At 44.0% G+C, this 18,345-nt stretch overlaps 1 long non-coding RNA gene across 1 annotated transcript; it reads right to left on the bottom strand.

The window, feature by feature from the left end:
* Positions 1 to 7,312: 7,312 nt before the first annotated feature.
* Positions 7,313 to 16,350, bottom strand: LOC138442900 (uncharacterized). The gene is made up of 2 exons (XR_011257924.1): positions 16,230 to 16,350; positions 7,313 to 8,181 (listed from the first exon to the last, which is right to left on the bottom strand). It is a non-coding gene; the product is annotated as an uncharacterized lncRNA (long non-coding RNA).
* Positions 16,351 to 18,345: the final 1,995 nt, after the last annotated feature.

The following is an 18,345-nucleotide window of genomic DNA, read 5'->3' as shown; positions in this document are numbered from 1 at the left end:
CATGTATTATTTCCCAATTTTTGGTAAAGGATCATATAATAAAACATTTATTGCATGTAAAATCATACAACTATTTTCCTATTTCTCAGCCTTTCTCCATTTACTAATCTACAGAAAATAATGCAAGAGCAGATGAGTTATACAGAAAAAAAGCAATTGAGTTTGACCACAACCACCATTACAGCTTCAAGATTAGGCAAAATATCCTAGTGGTTAAGAGCTAAGCTTCTGGAAATCAGACAGATTTTTGTTTATATCTTGGCTCTAGTGCCTGCTAGCTGAGGACTTTAAACAATTTACCTTATTCTTCCAAGCTTATAATGTTCCTAGGATTAAATAAAATAATACATGTAAAGCATTAAGTATAATTATTGACCCAATGTGTTCAAAGTATTTTACGTTCTTATTTCTATCACTTTGTTGTTGTTGTTCAGTTGCTAAGTCATGTCTGACTCTTTGCGAACCCTTGGACTACAGCACGCCAGGCTCCTCTGTCCTTCACTATCTCCCGGAGTGTGCTCAAATTCATGTCCACTGAGTCAGTGATGCTATCTAACCATCTCATACTCTACCACACCCCTTTCTCCTGTTGCCTTCAATCTTTCCCAGCATCAGGGTCTTTTCCAATGAGTCGGACCTTGATTCATGGACCTAACCTTCCAGGTTCCTATGCAATATCATTCTTTACAGCGTTGGACTTTACTTTCACCACCAGACACATCCACAACTAAGCATCATTTCCGCTTTGGCCCAGCTGCTTCATTCTTTCTGGAGCTATTAGTAATTGCCCTCTGGTCTTCCCCAGTAGCATATTGGACGCCTTCCAACTTGGGGGGCTCATCTTCTGGTATTAAATCTTTTCGTCTTTTCCTACTGTTCATGAGGTTCTCATGGTTTACCATTTCCTCCTCCAGTGGACCACTGGAGGTCAGATCTCTTCACTATGACCCCTCCATCCTGGGTGGCCCTGCATGGTGTGGCTCACTGAGTTACGCAAGCCCCTTCCCCACGACAAGTTTGTGATGATGAAGGGGTTTCTATCACTACCATCTCTATCACTAACCCAGTCAGATTTAATCTTAGACAACAGAGTTTAGCTTATTTTTGTGTTTTTTTTTTCCCTCCTGTTGTTCATTGTCTAAAGAATTTTTACTTCCTGTCCTAAAGTTTGTGAAATGCTGCTCAGCATTATTTTACCAGTTCAGTTCAGTTCATTCGCTCAGTCGTGTCAGACTCTTTGCGACCCCATGAATCGCAGCACGCCAGGCCTCCCTGTCCATCACCAACTCCCAGAGTTCACTCAGACTCACATCCATTGAGTCCGTGATGCCATCCAGCCATCTCATCCTCTGTCGTCCCCTTCTCCTCCTGCCCTCAATCCCTCCCAGCATCAGAGTCTTTTCCAATGAGTCAACTCTTCACATGAGGTGGCCAAAGTACTGGAGCTTCAGCTTTAGCATCAGTCCCTCCAAAGAAATCCCAGGGCTGATCTCCTTCAGAATGGACTGGTTGGATCTCCTTGCAGTCCAAGCTCTCAAGAGTCTTCTGCAACACCACAGTACATGGTTGTAAATTATCTCGAGAGACAGTTTTGCCATCAAGTGGAATGTTGTCCTTGATTGATTGAAGAGATTTCTGTACCATTTCATTTGCATAGTTCTTTGGGGAAGAAGAGGGTATGACCAAGACTTTTTCCATGTGTTCTTGAAAATTATCTAAATAAGAACAAAATTAAAATATAACCCCGAGCAAACAGGAAACTGACTTTTTCTTTCGGGAACTTAGTCAAAAGCCAACTTTTTGTGGTTTCTGTGAAGGTTCCTCCCACAAAGTTCAGATATTCATCTTGCATTTTCAGTCTCTCTTTCCCTCATCTTCCAGGCTACCTGCAAAGACCTCAGCCCTTCATTCACCTTCCAGAAACTGACTCCAAAGATGCCTGCACAGATTTTTTTTTTTAATTCTTTTTTTTTTATTACAAAACAGACTTTTTTCCTTCTTTCTAAGATGAAGACAATCTCATAGAAATACCAGACAGCCATGCTGGCTTCAGGCAACTATAAATAATTTCCCTATCCACAACCAAATACAAGTACCTGGCATGCTGTTTATATAGCCCATTAATCATTATTTAGTCAAAGGAAATGTCAAGCAACGGACAAGCCTGGACAGAAGATGCATCTTTTGTGGAGAAACTCTTTTGCCTTGTTATACAACTACAGATATTTTATAGCCATCATGATTTAGGATAAGACTGTTGAGCTATCCTCACACTCATGGCAAGCTTTTGACTTTAAAAAAGTGAAGAGCTGAGTCAATTTATTTGGGGGAAAAAAAAAAGAGAGTACTTGATGGGCACATACTGTTTGCTTTCCTCATTGCAAGTTCTTTTTTCTTTAAAAATATATATTCAACATGTTTTCATGTAATGTGAACCTGAGTGTGTAGATTGTTTTGTCATCTATTTTTTTCACTTCTTTCTATTTTATATACACATAATGATGCAGATTATATCAGTCCATTCTAAAGGAGATCAGTCCTGGGTGTTTCGGAAGGACTGATGCTAAAGCTGAAACTCCAATACTTTGGCCACCTCATGCGAAGAGCTGACTCATTGGAAAAGACTCTGATGCTGGGAGGGATTGGGGGCAGGAGGAGAACGGGACGACAGAGGATGAGATGGCTGGATGGCATCACTGACTCGATGGACATGAGTCTGAGTGAACTCCGGGAGTTGGTGATGGACAGGGAGGCCTGGCATGCTGCGATTCATGGGGTCGCAAAGAGTGGGACATGACTGAGCAACTGAACTGAACTGAACTGAACTGAACAGATTATATATTTGTCATCATTGACTAAGGAGCAGTCAATCGGGTTATGATAACTTAGTGTGCTTAGCTATTCTCCTATTGGTGAGAATTGTTTCTAATTTGCTAGCTTCTCTAACAGGTATTGGACAAATAACGACTTCATTAGGCTTCCTTGGTGGCTCAGACAGTAAAATCTGCCTGCAATGCAGGAGACCTGGGTTTGATCCCTGGGTCAGGAAGATCCCCTGGAGAACAGAATGGCAACCCATTCCAGCATTCTTTCCTGGAGAATCCCATGGACAGAGGAAACTTGTGGGCTGCAATTCAGGGAGTCACAGAGTCTGACACAACTGAGCGACTAACACTTACTTAAGGACTTCATTATCTTAATTATCCTCTCTCTTTTGGGGTTATTTTCTTTGTATATACTATCAACAGCTCTGTATATCATATTAAAACTTTCTTTTGGGGGGATGATCTGAAGGAGAGCTTTATTTTAAATTAATTCTTTGTAATCAGATTTTACTTCAAATATTTGAGCACTGGTTTATTTTTTGTAACCGCATTCCTTACTTTTATTCAACCTATGAGACATTTCAGAATCATAGAGTCAAAATAAGAACTTTGGAAATAGCTTATCCAACTATTATTGTTGTACCTTACATATTATACTAATCCCAATCCTCCCCCCCATTTTATAAATGAGGAAAGTGAGACCTGGGACAGAAACTCTTGAAATGCTAGTACTTCCATCTTGTATTTGAATATGACATTTTGCATTTCGAAAGTTTTACCTTGAACTATTACCTATAATTATCCCATTATATTGTCTCAATGGTCCCATAAAATTAAAAAGACAAACTTGTTGCCTTTTTAAAATTTTACTTTGATTTTTGGAGGAGACATTAAAACCTTAAAGTCACAGTGTTAACTTTTTTTTTTAACTTTTTATTTTGTATTGGGGTATAGCCAATTAACAGACAATGTTGTGACAGTTTCAGATGAACAGCAAAGGGACAGCCATACATATACATTTTCCCCTCCTCTTCCATCCAAGCTGCCACATAACATTTAGCAGAGGTTCCCTGTGCTATACAGGAGGTCCTTGTTTGTTATCCATCACACAGTTAAGCCAGAATACAAACTCATTTTAGTGACTTCTTTTCCATGATTCTGTCCTCAAGACTACAAATATTCCAAAATTAGAAACATAAATTAATTCACACATGTGTGAATGTTAACTTGCTGCTTTTTATAAAATTGTAGACTTTCCAACACTGGATTTTATCATTTCAAATATCTGATCACTAAAAACATTATTCTGAATAGATAAGTGGGCAGTTTATAATTTAGAAATTAATTTTGTAAAGTATTTATTGGGTGCCTTCTATATGTCAGACACTCTCCTCAGAACTAGGGATTCAGAAATAAGCAAAATAGACACAATCCTTGCCTTTATGGTTAATATACATTGAATTAAAATGTTCACCCTTACTAATAATCAAATGTGTACATATAGAAATGCAGCAACCATTACTTTAAATTATTATTGTATCATATTAGCTCTTTATAGAGAAAATACTCAAGGCCTCCAAGTGCGTATGAAACTGATACTTTCATGCACTATATAAGAGCAACTCCAAGATAGAATCCCCTGCTGGGAAAGAAATTTTGCAACAGAAAGACAGCCTATGAAATACCTATAGGTTTTGGTTCAGAAGTCTCACTCCTTGGAATCTTTCTTAACAGAAAATACTAGATGCACGAAGATGTTCCTTTCAGAGTTCTTCATAGTAGTTTAACATTTTTTCAAAAGGAAGGATGATGATAAGAACAATGAAGAAAAACATGAGGTATCCACACAATAGACTTAAATATCAGCTTTCAGATAAGACATTTTAAATACTTTGTAAAGGAAAAAAAAAGAATAACGATGTAAAATGGCATAGTCAGTATGAATATGCCTCTCCTAGAAGGAGAAATACCAAAATGATAACATTATGGGTAGTTTATTTTTTACCCCCTGTTACAATTTTTTGGTTCCTTTTAGATTTCAACAGCAAGATTTTATTACTTTTATCATCAGGAAAAAACTTTAGCTCTCCATCCCTCACCCCTCTCCCCATACCCTCCCACTCGCTGTATCCCCACCACCACCAAGTAATGTTTTAGCTACAGCCGTGTTTGTCTTTGTGGAGTTGCAGCAGTGAAAATGCTAATGGGAAGAAAAGGGTACCAGAGGATGTGTGAGAAATGTGTTTTCTTTTTCTCTATTGTCATCTTATATTTAACTCTGAAAAATTATTTTTCCCTCTTTTATCATATTTGTGCCGGACTTACATATAACAGAGGGCCCCAAAGAGAATTTAAACATTAATGTTAGGTTAAAACTTCATCCTATTGCCTTACACACTGGATCAGAGCCCACACGTATCATAAATGTACCTGAAGTTTCATTCAAACAGCTTTGCGCAACTAAAATTAATCTCTTACTGGGTAAGCTCCCTGTGTCCCTGATCCCACATTATCCTCCAGCCCTAGTCATCCAGGAAAGGTGGAAGTGAATCCTGGCAAAAGGCTCAAGAAAACCTGCCAGATGCGCAGGAGGAAATGTCTTTATTCAGCCTTGTTTGTCCACAGCTTTTCCATGAACTGCTGTGGGTTTATCTGGATGGAACGTTCCGTGCTGGCAATGGCAAGGTCAACTCAAGAGTTAAACGTGACCAGGTCAGAAATGTGCTAGAGAGTGGTCTGAGGGACTGGAGGGCGTGGAGGCGGTGGGGGGTGGGGGTGCTGGCAGGCACTCAGGGGGTTTGTGATCCTGTCCAGCTGTTCTCAGGGCCTTGAGAGACTTCCGATGACCTGACCCTCCTCTCCTCCAGTCGCTTCTGCTTGCCTTGATGCCAGATGCCATGGAGCTGTTAGGATCACTGATCTAAATGGAATGAAACAGTGGAACGAGTTTTGGTTCCCAATAGAATTTCCACCCAGTAGCAATTTGTTGTTGATGCCTTCTGAATCCTTAAAGAAAAATCCTTAATAAGCTTACCTTTAATATTGCACTCAGTTGGAAATATTAGCTAGGAAAGCCTAGCTCTGAAGGATTTAGATTATAAAGTTTATTTCTTTTATTACTAATGCACATTTATATTGCGCATTATTTAACAATTATATTTAGAACAAAATATTATTATACTATATCATGGTGTATTATTGAGTGCATGCATGCTCAGTCACTTCAGTTGTGTCCGACTCTTTGTGACCCTATGGACCATAGCTCACCAGGCTCCTCTGTCCAAAGGATTCTCCAGGCAGGAATACTGGGGTGGGTTGCCATGCCTTCCTCCTGTTGTGTTATAATGTTATAGTAAATAAAACCTTTAAGACGAAACTAATCCTCAATGCCCAAATAGCTTCCAAAAGAAAATATTTAATATAACTCAACTTGGAACTCTGACAATGTACCTTGTATTGAGTAAGTTCTACTGAAATATTTGTATTCAACTGAAAAACATGCTAGAAAAGAGAAGCAAAGAGTCAGGACACTGTGTGAAAACTCTGGTCTGGCTAACCAGCTGCAGAATTTGGGGAAGATGTTTACTCTCCACCTCTGAGCCTCAGTTTCTGTATGTGTAAAATGAGATCATTGTAAAACAAGGACTTCAAAATCTTTATCCAGCATTCTGACAGAGAGCTGATGGGCTGGGCTCTCAGGAGTCTATGCGTCATCCATGGTGGTTACTAAGGAAAGGAATTCCAGGGTCCACACTCTTGACCCTGCCTCTACTACAGGTCTCTAAGCATGGGCTATGATGACACAAGAGTGTATGTCCATGACTTCAGGCAAACATACATGTTCCAAAGACTAATAATAGTGAGACACAAGGAGGGATAGGAACCAGAGAGAAAAAGATGGTTCTGGGGTTGTGTTCATTGAATAGAAACACAGCATTGAGAGACGCTAGCCTGAGCACCACTCCCCATAGCCAGACCTGATCTCCTCTGCCATCCCTTAGCAAGGACCACTATAATCCGCTCTCACCAAGAGTAAACAATTCCTTTATCCTCCATGATTTTGAGGTTGGGGCTTCCCTGGTAGCTCAGCTGGTAAAGAACTTGCCTGCAATGCAGGACACCCCGGTTTGATTTCTGGGTCGGGAAGATCCCCTGGAGAAGGGATAGACTACCCACTCCAGTATTCTTGGGCTTCCCTGATGGCTCAAATGGTAAAGAATCTGCTTGCAGACCTGGATTTGATCCTTGGCTCGGGGAGATCCCCTGGAGGAGGGCATGGCAACCCACTCCAGTATCCTTGCCTGGAGAATCCCATGGACAGAGAAGCCTGGCAGGCTACAGTCCATGCGGTTGCAAAGAGTCAGACAAGACTGAGCAACTAAGCATGACCAGCACAAGATAAGAATCCCCCCCCCCGCCAACCCTCCTCCCCAGGGTTCAGAACTGGCCCTTGAAATTCCGGCAGCAAAATACATATAGGCTTATGATAGTTTATTACAATAGAATTATTCTTTTATTTCACCAGCGCTTGCTGGGCATCTTTTTATTGCCAGAGAGCTGTGGAGACTGGAGGCATAAAGAGGGTATAGTCCCTACCCTCAAGGCTAGCAAAGACTTGCACATAACCAGTAACTCTCTTCTCAGTTCTATGGGATCTACAACGTGCAGTAGAGTCATCAGAGACGTGATCAGATGGTACCTACAGTGACGTCTTCTTATATCCATATACTATCTCCTGGGCCAGTTATGAAGTTGCTGACTTTCAGGGTGAAGCGCCCCCTTCTCTGCTCTGCAGCTGGGTTCCTGCAGACTGCAGCTCTGCTCTGCCAGCGGGCTCTGTGCTAGTTTCTGCCATCATAGCTGCGAGGCTGAAAGAGGAAGAGCCTCGCTTTGTCTTGTCTGCCTCCTGGTCCTGGGAGTGTCACCCCAGCCACACTTCTTCACTCCAGCAGCGACAGTTCCTTCCCAGAGCAATAACTGAATCCACTTTGCAGTTTTCCCAACACTTAGAATCCGCTTTGTGGAGTGGGCCGCCAGGACCACAGCTGGCAGTAGGCTTTGCCGAGTCTGGGTCCCACAGTCCTGGGAGCTCAGAGACACCAGCATCAGCAAGTAACATCCACTCTTCAGAGGTTCAAGTTTCAGTTCCATGGGGCCTGCCCTCGTGATTTCCAAGTTTTAATCATGTAGCCTCTTCCCTTTGTTTCCTCAGCCCTGGGGGCGGTAGCTACTTCCTGCAGTGACCACCTCCGTGGTATCTGAAGACTTCCCTTTTCATCTTTCACTTACCTGTCAACATCTTCAAATAAGGAATTTGGTTTCTGTCTCCTGATAAGACTCTAATGGATGAGACTCCCTGGATAAATTAAGAGTCAGGAGAGAGAAGAGTGAACATCATGAGTTTTGGAGTCACCCAGACCTGGATTTGAATTATGGTTTTGATCTTCCCGACCCAGGCATGGAACCCGTGTCTCTTGTATTTCATGCACTGGCAGGAGGGTTCTTTACCACTAGTGCCACCTGGGAATCCCTCTTATACTTTTAACAGCTACCTAATTCCTTCCAGCCTTGATTAGCTGGTAACAAAGATGGGGTTTCCAGCTGTCGTGAGGCTAGCTGAAGGTCTTGGCACAAATGGCCTGCTCAGTGATAGCAGCCATTACCATTACCAGATTGTTAGCTTCTAAGGCCAAAGCCAAGGTCTTGTATATCTTACCATTCCCAACAGGATGTTTCATAAATCTGTTTATGTGAGATATACTTAATAAGGCGATACTGAATGAAAAAAGTACTTAAACTATTCGTGGAGTACTTAACTTTCACAGGTCTAACATGAAACCCTTTGTGGTGGTCAGGTTTTATCTTTAAGTTATGGTTTAAAACATCTTTTTCAATTGCTATTTAAAAATAGAGAGTAGTGAATTGACCTGGATGATAAGAAAAGAAAATCTGTGTCATTCATTCTTCTGTCAGCCTGGCAAGTTGTCTCAGAGCCTGACTAATAGGATGTTGGAATGTACCATAACTTCCAGAAAGAAGCCAAATTTGGTCGGCGAGTGACACATTTGGGGCTCTTCCCAGCTACAAAGCAGACACTAGTTTTGTTTTTTGTTTCGTGGCATACTTCATAAAGAGAAAGATTTTGACAACTCATATAATCAGTGATATCTCTTCTGAGTGTTGAACTGAAGACTCTAATGTAAACCCTGAAAATGAACGAGGTCCCAAAGGAGTGTCCGGGGCCTTCGTAAGTCACTGTGGATAAAAGTCGTTCCAATGCCAGAGGGGAGAACAAAGCATCTATTCTTTTCAGTACAACAGATAGATAGACACCCAATCTGGGTAACGGCTGTGTACACAGGAGAAGAAGGAAGTCCGCAGTGCTTTCTTGTTTCACATTTAGGGTTGTGCGGGGCGGGGCCTGATAAAGGTATTTGCGTCTAAGTGTGGAAGGCTTCCCCAGTCCCAAAGGCCTGGATGGGGATGTGGAAGAACTCAGTTCATTCCAGAACACTGCCTTCCCACAAAAGCCTACAACATCTATAAAGAGAAAAACAGCTGCCCAAGATCCTAAATCATTCGTTTCTCAAATAAGCCATGAATCTTAGCTAACCAGCGGTGCAGGTTTGAAAGAACCATAGTTTGCTACCTTCTTGAATGGCTTTCCTAGCCTTGAAGTAGCTTTTGATTTCTTTGTGAAACAGTGTGACCCTAAACACAGGAAAAGAGACTGCAGTGTGCAGGAAGAACCGGAGAGCTAGTCATTCTGTTTCCAGAAGACTTTTCTTGTTTCCATCCATTTATTTGGGGGTCGGCCAAGGCCGTGTCCTCCAGAAAGCCTTTTCTGAGCATGCACCCTTCTCTTAGAGCAGGTGGGCATTGCAATGAACACAGTATCCCACCTGGACTGTGAGCAGACACTGTTTGCTCTCTGACAGTCACACACACACAACACACACACACACACACTGCACAAAAGAGAGAAAGAAGGAAAGAGGAAGGAAGGAAAAAAGGAAGGAAGAAAGCGGGGAAGAGAGGGAAAGAAAGGAAGAGAGAAGGAAGGAGAGAGAGAGAGGGAGGGAAGCAGGAAGGAAGGGAGACAGGAGAAAGAAAGAGGAGGCAGATGTGAGAGAGGCAGGAAGGGAGAAAAAAAAAGAAAAATAAGAGAGACAGAATCATTCAGAAACAAAGTGTTCTCAGGCTGTGTGAGAAACAGCCGTTTGTAGAGATCATTGTTACTACACAGACAGAGATTATCTTTTCTTGGATTAATCATTGCCCAGGCTGGAGGTGGAGCACCTGAACCATCTGCACAGAGCACCTGGGGAAATAACTCTAGGTAACCTGCGAGGGTGAGGGTGAAGCGCTCTGACTGTGTCTCGGATGTTCATTAGGGTGTGGAGTCACCCTTGCTGCGTTAATACGCTGCAAGCTAGAGGTTTACCCCTTGGACTGGACACACGGCTGGTGGTGGTCTAGGACGCCAGGTTTACAAATGGAGACAGCAACTTTCAGTGAACCGGGGCCAGGGCCAAGATGGCAGTGAGGGGAAGGTTACCAGATTAGATCAAAGCCAGAGGGGACATCTAGCTGATGAATATGCCTCAGGCATGTTCAATGACAGCTGGTTGAAGGCCAGGCAAGGCACAGGGGCCCATGTATCCTTTAAGCTGAACCTGCAACATCGTCCGTGCCGGTCCTGCCGGTCCTCAGCTGGCTGTCAGTTATCTCAGGACACCAAATCTGTGCGTCTCTGCCCCGCCATGCCCAGCCATTTCATTACCTTGTGGTTTCTTTTTCTCTTTGGTTTCCTAGCTACACTTCTTTCGAAAACTGTTAACTCTTTCTTAGTTACATTAAGGTATAAAGGGAATGCTTACATCTTAGCTAGGCATAAGTGAACATACAATCGTATGTCTGTACAGGCTTGGGGGCAGTGGAATGCTGTTCAGTTCCAAGTCTTTAATTAACAGCCTTAGACAGGAACGTCCCTGGTGAGCCAGTGGTTCCAGTGAAGGACGTGCAGGTTCGATCCCTGGTTGGGGAGCTAAGATCCCACATGCCTTGCTGCCAAAACCCATAAAACAGAAGCAGTACTGTAACAAACTCAATAGACTTTTAAAATGGTCCATATTGAAAAAAAACCCCAACACTTTAAAAAAAATAGCCTCAGACAAGTTAACCTCTTGAGCCTTGATTTCCCTGTCTATAAAATGAGGGTGATAATCATACCCACTTCACAAGACTGTGTGATAATAAAGATCAAATAAGTTAACAGGATTGTGGTAGAGGCTGCTCCATGTCCACCTATGGTATCTATTCCCTCCTTTTTTTCAGTAATGAAGTTTTACCTGGATTCATGGCCGTCTGGAGTAAAAATTACATCTCTGAGTGTCCCTGCAGTCAGTAATTCCATTTGACTCAGTTCTAACCAATGAGTTACACATGGAGACACGGTGGTCAACTTTTAGGAAATGTCCTTAAGCTGGAAAAGAAACGCCTTCACATCTTCTTCTCTTCTTGCTCGTTAGAATGTGGAAATGATGGCTAGAGCTCCAGCAGCCTTCTTAGCCCAGGAGGCAGTACACTACCCATGGTGGAAGAGCAAGAATAAAGAAGACTGGATTTCTATAAAGTTTGAGGGTGCCATTATACACCCCTTAAGAGCCCACCTTGGGATTTATTGCAAAAGAATAATGAACTAACTTTTGAAAAAAAAAATCCATTTTGAGAGAGTCCTCGGGTACCATTACACTACAGTCTAACTAGGGCTGTAGAGTATGCAGAGTGATTAGAATAGGAGAGATCTTATTGTCATTTTTTCTGATTTTTAGGAAATACATATCAAAGTTCTCAAAAATACAGACATGAACCAGATGGGTCAAGAGGGTCAAAGAGGGAGTGTTGGTCCACCCCTCCGTGACCTTGGCCCACTCCCAAGGCTATGTGGATAGGACAAGAAATACAGTCTTTACCAGGCAGAGGCTATGGGCTACCAGCCAGAAGGGAACACTCAGCCTCCTGGCCTCACTTTATCCCCACTGCTAATCCTCTTCTGCAAGCAGCACTATGATCTGGAAAGGGGGAAAGGACAGAAAGTGCCCCCATGAACCACACAAACTTTGGACATTGGTAGACCTGAGTTTGTGCCCTGGCACCTCCATCCACTTGCTGTGTGACTTTGGGCTAGTTTTGAACCTCTCTGAGCTCCAGTCTCTTCACATCAAAATGGATCATGGGATATTACTAGGTCCTTGGTGTTGCTGTAAGACTTAAACAAAATGTCAAGTTTTGAACATAGTGTCTGACACATTATAAGTATTTGGTAAATGTTTAGATGTGAAACCTGAACTTCATCTCACCATTCCCAACCACAGCCACAGGCTTCATCCAGAGCCGTTTGACTAACTGTCTGCAGCAAGGACTCTTCCCCCAGTGCTGTGCCTTTTGCTCACTGCTCTCTACAGATAGCTCCATTGCTTCTTTCGGTCTCTCTTTATCTCCCAGATTTTCCCGGCACCTTTAAGTCCTCCTTGACTTTCAGCCCGAGGCAATCTCTCTCCCTTTTTCCTGGATGGTGGGAGTATTTGATGTCCAACCACTCATTAACATTTACTGCCTCAGATTGGTATTAAATTTCAAAGTGCGTGTCTCATCTTGCCAGCCTTACCTTATGCTCTACACGGGTGTGGCTCATGCCTGTTGCACCTTCTATCCCCTCAGCCCTTAACTCAATGAACACTTGCTGAGCAAGGAAACCAAACCCAATTATCCAGAGCCCTCTAACTAATTTCTCTTTTGGAGTTCTTTTTGAACCTACATGCCTATTGGGCGGGCTTCACAGGTGGCTCTAGTGGTAAAAAACTCACCTGACGTGGATTCTATCTCTGGATTGGAAAGAGCCCCTGGAGGAGGGCATGGCAGCCCACTCCAGTATCCTTGCCTGGAGAATCCCATGGACAGCAGAGCCTGAAGGCTACAGTTCATGTGGTCACAAAGAGTCAGACATGACTGAGGCAACTCAACATGTATGCACGCCTATCAGGCATCAGTGTTCCTCAGAGTTCAAAGCACATGGACAATGCCTTCCTGTGACATCATCAGGGGTTCAGTTACCTTTGCTCCTGAGCATCCAACACAGATTGCTTGGCTGATCCTGGTCAGTCATGGGGAATAAGAGGAAAGGTGAGAGAGGACTTCACGTAGAAGAAATTCATTACTCCAAACAAGTAAAATGATGTAGAGAAATTTTTTAGGGGTGGTAAGTCAAAACTACTATTTGGAGTTTGGGAGCACATGGGATTTGTCTTTTGAAAGAAGAATACTGCAATGGAAGACATCACTATCGTTTTGAATACGAGAACGCTTTTGTCTTTTAAAAATCTATTTATTCTTGACCGCACTGGGTCTTTGTTGCTGCCTGAGGCCTTTCTCTAGCTGTGGCAAGCCAGGGCTCCTCTCTTCTTGCCGAGCACGGGCTCTAACATGCACAGGCTTCAGTCGTTGCAGCATGTGTGATCAGCTGCTCCCTAGCACATGGGATCTCAGCTCCGGGTGCTAAGCCACTCCAGTTGTGTCTGACTCTTATGTGACCCCATGAGCCTGCCAGGCTCCTCTGTTCATGGGATTCTCCAGGCAAGAGTACTGGAGTGGGTTGCTATGTCCTCCTCCAGGGGATCTTCCTGACCGAGGGACCGAACCTGCATCTCTTACATCCTGCAATGGCAGGCGGGTTCTTTACCACTAGCACTACTGCTGCCGCTGCTAAGTCACTTCAGTCGTGTCCGACTCTGCGCAACCCCATGGACTGCAGCCCACCAGGCTCCTCCGTCCGTGGGATTTTCCAGGCAACAGCACTAGCTTGGATCAAACCTGTGTCCCTGCACTGGCAGACAGATTCTTAACCACTGGCCCATCAGGGAAGCCCCTGCATTTGTCTTTTTAAACAGGTATGCTGGGCTTGTTTCGTGCGCATGCTGTCTCCAGTGCCTTAAGGGAATGAACAGAATGGCAAGCGTGCTAGCTGGTCACTCTGGAATAGGGTTCCTCCCCGGGACCGGAGGCCCTGCCTTCCTCCAAGGAAACTGAAAAGATCCACAGGACTGTTAGGTCATCCCAGCTGCATGGTGGGACAGAAATATTACACAAGGAATCCTCCTGTCATCACTATCGCTTTTCAGGTAATTGAGGACTCATTAGGGAGGCTTATTAACAATATAAATTCTCTCGTTTCTAACTCCAGCCTACCCACCCCCAGGAACTCAACAGGGCTATGGGTAGGACTCAGGAATCTGCATTTCCACCCAAACTTCAAGTGCTGTCGATGCAGGGCATGGCTCACAGACTACACTTTGAGAAACACTGCTTTAAAAGAAAGACCTTTCACTCTGAACAGGAGCCACTGCTGCCTTCCCTCTTGCAACCGTTCTACCTTAGGTGTGGCAATAATAAAGCAATGAGTTAATCATCTCAGTTAAAATGCAGACGGAACAGTAATCTGAGTACAGTTTTGGACTAGAGACACTCCAGTTCTGGAGGTGTGTGGGTGGTTGGCCCTTTCAAAGCAACTTGTGCTGAAGGGTGGGTCAAAATGTTTTGGGCGGGGGGTGAAGGGCAGGTCCTGGAAGTGCTCTAACTGTGGACAAGAGAAGGACATTGGCCACCAGCTGCTGTGGGAAGGTGACTCATCAGCCTATGTGGCAGTAACCACTGGCTGGCGGAATGACTCCCTTGGCCGTGGGGGGCCGTGGGGGAGGTGATGGTTGTGGCTGGAGAGAGCAGTGCATTCCAGAGGAGAACCAGACCTCCTGCAAGGATGCCGATCTGCGCTGTCAGTCACCTTGGCAGCCACGGAGGAGGGACAGGGAGGGGTAGATGAGCGGTCTCAGCAAGATGGCAGAGGCACCATTTAGTCACTGGCGTGATCAGCCCTGGGTCCACTACCCCTGGACTCACCCTGCCTCCTTCTCTCCCCATCTCTAAATCCAATGACTAGATCTGGTCGATTCTACACTTTAACCTCTTCTAGGTGCCCCCTCTACCACTGCCTTTGTGTCACCGCTGTCATATACCGCTCATCTTTCTCTTTCTGTGTATCCCCATCATTATGACCCAGGCTTGAGTTCCTGTCATTGCTCACTTGGACTCCTGTCCCTGCCTCCTGCCTCCCTGTCTCTAATCCATCCTTCCTACAGCCACCTATGTGTTTTCTCCAAAAGTGAAAATCCAAGCATTCCCTTACTTAAAATTCACAGCTAGAAGGGGGGAAAAAAAAATCTTCAGCTTACCATGGCTCAGTGGTTCTTGAACTTCACTGTGCCTCAGAATCACCCGGGGGCTTGTTAAAACACAGCATGGGGCCCCAGCTGGAATGTTCTTCACTCTTCCACATCTTCCTCCTTTACCCACTGAATTCCTGACCCTATAACCTCTGTGCCGCCTTCTCCATCTCTTTGCCTTCGTCCTCACTCCACCTCCCCCCGCACCATCATCATCACCACCCACACACATTGAGTGCTTGCTATGGTGCATTCCATTGAATCATCACGGGGGAAAAAAAAAATCCATGATGTGGGTCCCATTATTTTTCCTATATAATATAGGTGTTGAAACTGGGGCTCAGATAGGTGCAGAAACTTGGCCCAGTCAGATGACTAGAAAGCAGTGAAGTCAGGATTCAGTGCCTGGGCTCAGGACCCCAGCAAATATCAACTCATCCAGATGGAATTAAACCTTTCTTCCTCAATGCTCTCAGAACACTCTTCCCATCACTTACACATCTAAATCCACACACAAGTAGGCTGAGTTATTTGAGGGTGGGTCTTCACCTTTGTTTCCTATGCCTAGCCCATAGAGGGAACTCCATGCTGGGTGAATAAATCATGAATTATGCGCACTGGAGTGCTGGCAAACGTAAAGTAAATTTTTTTGATGGGCCATAAGAAATGAGAAATATTCCAGATTACTTAAATTCCTTATAATATGCAAACTCAACATATAATATGCCAACAGGTACCGTTTCATATTGGGGATACACAAGTATCACTCTATATTAGGGGAAACCCTGAGACAAATGAAAATACAAAGAACATGATTGCCATTAAGTGGTCATTTTGACCTTTCCATCTTGCCTCTCCTGATTACATCTTTTAGACATATTCAAAGTACATGGAGGTTTCTCTCTGGAATAGCATGATGGCAGAAGTATTAATTTTACAGGAAACTTTGGTTAAGTCTTTTCTGTTGGTGCAGAAAAAGAACTTGAGAAGTCAGCATATTAAGCAAAAAAAAAAAAAAAATTTACAGGAGTATGTGTTTTAGAGTGAAATTTCACATGTATTTGGAACCAAGGCAGAAACAATGCTTTCTGTAAATGAGCACCATTAACTAGAGAATATAACTTACCTTTCATATACAAATCCAAAGTATAAGCAAATGGCAACTTTTTGCTTCTCTCTTTTACTAGGAAGGAAATTGTAGCCAGCTAGCCCCCAGGGCATCTCTCCCCTGCTGCAACTTTGCTTTCCTGGGTTAAGAAATTACATTTTTGGTTAAGAAAGGGGGAAAAAAATGAGAGAATGCTACACCCCAGAGTAAAAGCGACCTGTCAGCACTGATTTTCCAGAACTAGTGCCTGCCCCACAGCTCCTCCCCACCTCACTCTGGGCTTGGGGCCATGCAGTGCCAAAGGTGGTGCTCCTTTTCCATCCGACTTCAAAGCCTTTGTCCAAACGAACCATAAGTTAACAGGCTCTATCAACGTGGATGCCTCTTTGAAGGCACCTTAAGGCCAAGCGTCACCTGCTCTGTTCTGGAAGGCAGCGAAACAGAGGAAAAGCCGCACCCCTCCCCTCCTGCAGTGTGCATTCTAACTCTCTTGCTACCAGCTATACCTGCCTGTTCTCTCAGGCAGGTACGGGACCCAGAGCAGCTCACTGTCTGGGCCTCTGTGTCTTCTCCCTCCACTTAGAAGCAAAGGCCTTCCGGGACCTGCTGAGGCCCGGAGCTGGGCTCCTCCTTGGTGGCAATGGGGAAGCTTGGAGCTCCTTTCACCCAGTGGGCATAGAGGTGACTTCATTCTGCAACTCCCTGAGGCTGGTTTTCCCTTCCCTACAAGTCAGTAAGCACAAATCTTTGCAGAGAAGCCCGGAGTTCTAAGCATTCGCTCAGCAGAAGGAAAAAAGAAAACAAAACAAAACCCACCACACCACTTTTCCAACTCAGCCCTGTTAAGGACATGGTCTCAGACATTTCCTGCCTGAGCCTCCGCGGCTTCCCTCCTCTTGCACACGTGCTCCCCCTACTGCCTGATGGCGGCAACGCAACCCTCGCTCCACGAGACCCAGGAACGCCCCAGCCTGGCCCTGGAAGAGCCATGTTGTAAGGCTGCAGAGGGCTTGCCAAAAAATGAAACAGTAGATCTTAAGAATTCTTCCATGGCTTCGGTGAAGGGCCCAAGCTAAGTCTTTACATTTCAAGAGTAAACTCTGTAATAGAGACTGAATAAACAAATGTTCCCTGAATAGAATTTTGCCAAATAAATTAAATGTAGGCTTCCCTCTAAGAGTTAAATAAATGAAAAGAGCTTTGGACTTGGGTTGAGAATAGGGGACTCAGATTCAGGTTATGCTTCTTTTTTTTAAAAATGAGTGACCTTGGACTTTAACCGTTCTCACTCTCAGTTTTCTCATCCATTATTTGGGCATATGGCTCATCTCTTAGTGTTGTTGTGAAAAGTAAACGAAAGAATGTGAACGTGTGAGAAACGTGTTTTATAACATAAACATTTAATATGAGCCATTATTTTTTCCTTTCCAATGCAACACACACACACACCTGCCTTTTTCATACATTTCAGTGGAAATGATAGGGGAGGCAATTTAAACCCCCAAAAGGAAGTAGGACAAGGAAGCTCAGTCACAAACAGGAAGTAACAAAAATGCCATCAGAAAAAAATTGGCTCAAGCAAAAGAAAAAAAAAAAGTCATAGGCCACGTTTTAAAGATCAAGTTAGACTTAGTTCATGATTTGGGGTGTTGCACAGCCCCCTAAATTAGAGGGTTTTCAGAGATGATTAGGCAACTCTTTTGACCTTGATTTGACCTCACAAATGGGAATTCTCCGGGGCGTTTTTTTGGATCTCTGTAGTTGGTAGGTTCCTGCCTTTTTAAGTGTAGGTCTCTCCTCCTTTTCCCCTGCGGCCCTGGGAGGGGCCCAGCGCCCTGAGCTGGGGCCCCGCCCTCGCCCGCGCCCCGGAGCCGCCCTGCCTCCTCTCGGATTACTCCTCCCTTCCTGGCCTCACAAACTTGCCACATTGTAGGTTGGCTTCTGCAGGAAAAGTAAGAAAAGCACTGCAATGCCGGCGCACAAAGAAGTTTTACAGTGCTGGGGTTCAGGTCCAACTTTCCTTCCAAATTTTTGTTAAGAAGAGACAAAATCTTGGATATTTTCCTAGGAGGAAAAAAACAACAACAACTTAAAGGGAAACAAAATAACATGTCAGGACACATTGTGCTATTTA

The sequence above is a fragment of the Ovis canadensis genome, chromosome 6, assembly GCF_042477335.2.
Source record: "Ovis canadensis isolate MfBH-ARS-UI-01 breed Bighorn chromosome 6, ARS-UI_OviCan_v2, whole genome shotgun sequence".
In the NCBI taxonomy this organism is placed as follows: Eukaryota; Metazoa; Chordata; class Mammalia; order Artiodactyla; family Bovidae; genus Ovis; species Ovis canadensis.
This window is presented reverse-complemented; position numbering and strand designations above follow the sequence as displayed.